At 45.6% G+C, this 6,000-nt stretch overlaps 1 long non-coding RNA gene across 1 annotated transcript; it reads right to left on the reverse strand.

Moving 5' to 3' along the window:
• Positions 1-264: 264 nt before the first annotated feature.
• LOC144695334 (uncharacterized) lies at positions 265-3,561 on the reverse strand. The gene is made up of 2 exons (XR_013579935.1): positions 3,331-3,561; positions 265-633 (listed from the first exon to the last, which is right to left on the reverse strand). It is a non-coding gene; the product is annotated as an uncharacterized LOC144695334 (long non-coding RNA).
• Between the last annotated feature and the right edge of the window lie 2,439 nt (positions 3,562-6,000).

Genomic DNA, 6,000 nt, shown 5'->3' on the forward strand with positions numbered 1-6,000 from the left:
AACTGTATATAGAGATTTCAAAATGGTCACTTGAGTCATGTGACCTCCTGCCACAATGATTTCATAATGAGATTTTATCTGGTGTCTGGATCTGGCTTTTGTTTGGTGGCTTATACTGTCCCAGCCTTTAGCCTCTGAAAGAGTCATTATCCATATTGATGACCCTGTTCAAGGTAGCTATTGTCTTGGTAGACCCTCGGACTTCACTAGAGGGGTAAACTTATAAAGATGCAAATGATGTCCATTTTCTTTCAACAGTTCCCATTTGAAATGGATCTTGATGGTCCCAGGTGTGAGATTCCATGAACAGCATGTCAGGGCATGTCTCCAGTGTAATCCATATAATGCCTTAGCAGTTACCTTACAATTCCAGATATCAGGTGACTTCTGGCAGCCATCTTTTGGTTCAGCAAAGTTCATTTTTAACTAAGGAGAAAAGAATAAAGTTTGATTTACCATAGTTTATGATTTCTTTCATGTCTTAGGGACATGTCAGGACACAATTGACAGTTTCATGGTCACCATTACTGAGACAAGCTCTCTCTCTCTCTTTCTCTCTGTCATGTTCATATGCAGAAAGTTTCCATAGCAGCTTTTTGGGCTGACAAAAAGCCTAGGCCCACAGCACAGGGTCTGAAACAAGATATTCATGAAGCCTGATAAGGTTGAATCTCATGAGCCATCCCCACACACAAGTAAACCAAGTTTGTGAGTAAACAGGCTTTCGGGAGCCATTGGTGGACCATGGCCGCCTATCCTGGAAGGTGAGGCAGTAACTAGGAGGTTGTTTGACATGCAGAAACATTGAAATCCATTGGCATTTAAAATATATAAGGCAGATGTGAGAATATAGCCTTTAAGAGTGCTTTCGGAATGGAGTGAGGCAATTCCAGGGAGAGATTGTGTTTTTTTATTGGTCCATGGGATGTGGACATCGCTGGCTAGGCCATAATTTATTGCCCATCCCTAACTGCCTTTGAGAGGGCGGTGGTGAGCTGCCTTCTTGAGCCACTGTGGTATAGGTACACCTACAGTGCTGTTAGGAAGGGAGATCTAGGAGTTTGACCCAGTGACGGTGAAGGAACGGGTGATGTAGTTCCAGGTCAGGATGGTGAGTGGCTTGGGGGGACACTTGGCAGGTGGTGGTGCTCCCACGCATTTGCTGCCCTTGTCCTTCTAGATGGTAGAGGTTGCAGGTTTGGAATGTACTGTCGAAGGAGGATTGAAGAGTTGCTGCAGTACATCTTGTGCATGGTACTCACTGCTGCCACTGTGCATCAGTGATGTAGGGAATGAATGTTTAAGGCGGTGGATGGGGTGCCGATCAAGCGGGCTACTTTGTCCTGGATGGTGTTGAGCTTTTTGAGTGTTGTTGGAGCTGCACTCACCCTGGCAATTGGAAAGTATTCCATCACACTCCTGACTTGTGCCTTGGAAATGTTGGACAGGCTTTGGGGAGGCAGGAGGCAAGTTACTCGCTGCAGAATTCCCAGCCTCTGACCTGCCCTTGTAGCCACAATATTTATATGGCTGGTCCAGTTAAGTTTCTGGTCAACGGTAGCCCCCAGACGTTGATAGTGGATGTTTCAGCTATGGTAATCCCATTGAATGTCCAGCGGAGATAGTTAGATTCTCTCTTGTTGGAGATGGTCATTGCCTGGCACTTGTGTGGCAATGAATGTTACTTGTCACTTATCAGCCCAAGCCTAGATATTGCCCAGGTCTTACAAGAATTGAATGATCATTTATATATTAAAAATATCCCTTCTTGAACGATGGTGTTTAACTTGACTAATTCTTGATCAAATATGTTTGGATCCCTGGCGCAGAGATAACTTCTCGCATTTATATAGTGCCTCTAATGGAGTAAAATGTCCCAAGGTGCTTCATGGGAGGGAAATCTGACAAAAGTTTTAACACTTGAGTGGGTAAGACATATTTGGCTAGATGACCAAAAGTTTGGTCAAAGAGGTACTGTAGCTTTTACGGAGTCTTCTGAGGGAAGATATGTAGTGAAATGGAGCGTCCTGGGGGAGGAACTTAAGAACATAAGAAATAGGAACAGGAGTAGACCATTCGGCCCCTCGAGCCTGCTCCGCCATTCAATAAGATCATGGCTGATCTTCTTGTGTTTCAATTTCCACATTCCCATCTAACCCCGATAACCTTTGATTCCATTGCCTGAAAAGAATCTATCTACCTCTGCCTTAAAAATATTCAGTGACCCCGCCTCCACCACCTTCTGAGGCAGAGAGTTCCAAAGTCGCACAACCCTCTGAGAGGAAACATTTCACCTCATCTCTGTTCTTAAAGGGTGACTCCTAATTTTAAATCAGTGCCCCCTAGTTCTGGACTCACCCACAAGAGGAAACATCCTTTCCACGTCCACCTTGTCAAGACCGTTCAGGATCTTATAAACTTCAATCAAATCACCCCTCACTCTTCTAAACTCCAGTGGAAACAAGCCCAGTCTGTCCAACCTTTCCTCATAAGACAACCCGCTCATTCCATTTATCAATCTAGTAAACCTCCTTTGAACCGCCTATAATGTATTTACATCCTTCCTTAAATAAGGAGACCAAAACTGCACACGGTATTCGAGGTGCAGTCTCACCAATGCCCTGTGTAACTGAAGCATAACATCCTTACTTTTATGTTCAATCCCTCTCATGATAAAGGCCATTCCGTTATCCTTCTTAATGACTTTGCATACCTGGAAAGTCCACAGCTTATACCTGGCTGGTTGAAAACATGACCACCAGTGGCAGAGCAAAGAAAATTGATAGGTTTTGGGGATTGCCACCTGGCTTCCCGGTGGCTAACTGGCTCGGTCTCTGTACCACTGGATGCCACTTTGCCCTGGCTAGACCAAGTGACACGCTCAAGATGGTTGGTCAGGCGCCAGTGGATCTATCAGTCAGAAGAGACTCAAACTAGGAGACACCGGTTAAAAATAAGGGATCTCCCATTTAAGACGGAGATGAGGAGACTTCGTTTTTCCTTGTTTTTAAGCCAGAGGTAGATAGATTCTTGACTAACAAGGGAGTCAAAGGTTACATGGGGAGGCAGGATAGTGGAGTTGGGGGCCACGATCAGATCAGCCACGATCTTATTGAATGGCGGAGCAGGCCTGAGGGGCCGAATGGCCTACTCCTGCTCCTAATTCGTATGTTCGTATAAGGCAGTCTGTCCCTTTACACCTGACACTCTTTATGGTAAAGACACAGCCACATAGGCTCAATACTGCCCCCCCCCTTCAGCTCAGCAAACCAGCGATTGCCCCGGAGGAGATCTGATGTTCCAACTCAAAGTTATTGGCAGAAAACTAACTTGGCACCCCTGTCCAGGCAGGAGGAGTCGCCGTTTCAACCTCTTCCCTTGCTCAACCGTGACCAGTGCAGCCAAATAGCACCCAGAAACACCAGCACTTCCCAATGTGATGCACCTGGAGGAAATCGGGCTTGTAACTCCAGAACAAAACGCATCCCATCATGGCTACAGGTATCGGGAGAAATGGGAAACGGGAAATCATGGACCCAAGGTAATTGCAGACCTCCACCCGCAGAGGGCAGCACTTTCTATCAGGGAAACACTTGGTCATCCATTCCCTACTTCAGACTGCGGGAATTAGTTTTGGCTTTTGGTTAACCATTTCCTATTTCGGACCCGGTGTCTGTGGGGAATTATGTCATGCCACTTCTTCATTTTGCAACTGATGCTTTACCATCTCCCTGCTTTTCGGTTAACCATTTCCCCTTTACGAAATTGGAGCTCTGCATGTAATTTAAAAAAAAACCTTTTGCTTAAGTGTTAACTCATTTTTGTCAGTGATGTCTGCCACTTTGCAGATTCGTTGCCCAGCATTAGCACTCAGCACTGTGCACTTAAAGCACCGTAACCAACAAGGCTACAGACTAAGAACTGGAAAGTGGGATCAGGCTGGATGACTACTTGTCAACCGGAACGCACACGATGGGCCCGAATTGCCTGCTTCTGTACTTTAAATTTCTAGGATTCTGTGATTCTTTCTTTAAAATGATTCAACAAGTTTCACAGGAAGTAAGCGAGACAAGAATAGCAGTAGATTGTACTAACTTTTATACAGAAAAAAAAATCCTTGTGTTGAGGGGCCAGGGAATGGAGGGGTGGGGAGGAGGGGGGCAGGGATTTGTGGAATTTTTCGAATGTGGGAGGAGGTTAAAATGGCATGGACCCCCTGCCTCTGTAGCACTGAGTATAAGGGACAAGTACCGACAAGCAGAAGTTATCATGTTGACGGGCATCCAGTTTCACATTGTGAAGCTTTACAGTAAACATGTTTGTTTGTGCAGGGTGGGAAAACATGACCTAGAGCAACACCTTTCACAGCTCGAAGCCCCCCAAAGGGGTTGCTAAACAATTTGTTTCGGTGTGAAGACTGTCATTGTGTGGTCGAAGGTGGCCACTGATTTGTCCCCCAGCGAGGACCCGCAGGTGGGATCAGTGACCAGCTCATGTTCTTGAGGTAGGCTAGGACCTTGAGCAAAGCCCTGTTGAGCTTCTGTGACTCGTGTCAGAGTATCCTTGACACCCACCTGAACAGGTAAACGAGGCCAAAAGATGATGATGGCTCCACCAACACGGCCATTTGACTTTTGTCCTGGAGTTGGAAGTTGAACCTTTGACTTTCTAACTTCAAGGTTTGGTTAATGGATTTTTGTTGGGTAAGGGGCATTAAAAATGAATTTAAGATATGGATCAGCCACAATCTCATTGAACAACAGAACAGGCTCAAGGGGCTAAATGGCCCAGGGCTTATCAAGTGGTACTTGCTCAGCAATAACGTGCTACTGACCTGTTTAGTTTGGGTTCTGCTAGGGCCACTCAGCTCCTGACCTCATTACAGCCTTGGTCCAAACATGGGCAAAAGAGCTGAACTCCCGAGGTGAAGTGAGAGTGACTGCCAATTGACATCAAGGCTGCATTTGACCGAGTGTGGCATCAAGGAGTCCTAGCAAAACTGGAGTCAATGGGAATGACGGGGAAAACTCTCCGCTGGTTGGAGTCATACCTGGAAGGAAGATGGTTATGGTTGTTGAAGGTTGCTGCAGGAGTTCTTCAGGGTAGTGTGCTAGGCCCAACTATCTTCAGCTGCTTTATCAATGATCTTCCCTCCATTGTAAGGTCAGAAGTGGGGATGTTCGCTGATGACTGCACAATGTTCAGCACCATTTGTGAATCCTCAGATACTGAAGCAGTCCATAGCCATATTCAACAAGACCTGGACAACATTCAGGCTGGGGCTGCTAAGTGAGGCATGAATGCTACTTGCCACAAGTCCCAGGCAATGACCATCTCCACAAGAGAGAATATAACCATCGCCCTTGACGTGCAATGGCATATTCAGTACTGAAACCCCCACTATCAACATCCTTGGGGATTACCATTGACCAGAAACTGAACTGGACCAGTCATATGAATACTGTGGCTATGAAAGCAGGTCAGACGCTGGGAATTCTGCAGTGAGGAAAGTTACTGAACAAATTCACAGGAGTTTACTGATGACCATTTAGCATGTTTAATAACCGTTTTAAACATGAACTGTATTACACAAGACAAAAAGAGGTTGGCAAGTTCTCAATACAAGCACCAGAAAATGATTCAAACTCATACTATTCCTTTTATCCCAGCAATATCCTTAGAGACACAAAAGCCCAATGAAGATTTATCACTATCTTAACACCAAGGCTTCTTGCTTGTGCTAGCCCAATTACAAATGGTTTTCTTCCCACAGATATCTGAGCATTCACTAGATGCTCTTTCCTGAGCTCGTATCTCTCCCTGAGATACCCACAACCACACTCTAAACTCACTATTACTTCAACCACAGAGCAAACACGTGAGTTCCCTAAACTCAGTCCCCCAGCAGCCTTGGAGTATTTCTTATCAGAGAGCTTAGAACTCCTGCCTTCCCTCTCTGATATACACACTCTGAACTTCTTTTTTGTCTTTCCCTGTGTC

Source organism: Cetorhinus maximus, chromosome 21 (genome assembly GCF_964194155.1).
Source record: "Cetorhinus maximus chromosome 21, sCetMax3.hap1.1, whole genome shotgun sequence".
Classification (NCBI taxonomy): domain Eukaryota; kingdom Metazoa; phylum Chordata; class Chondrichthyes; order Lamniformes; family Cetorhinidae; genus Cetorhinus; species Cetorhinus maximus.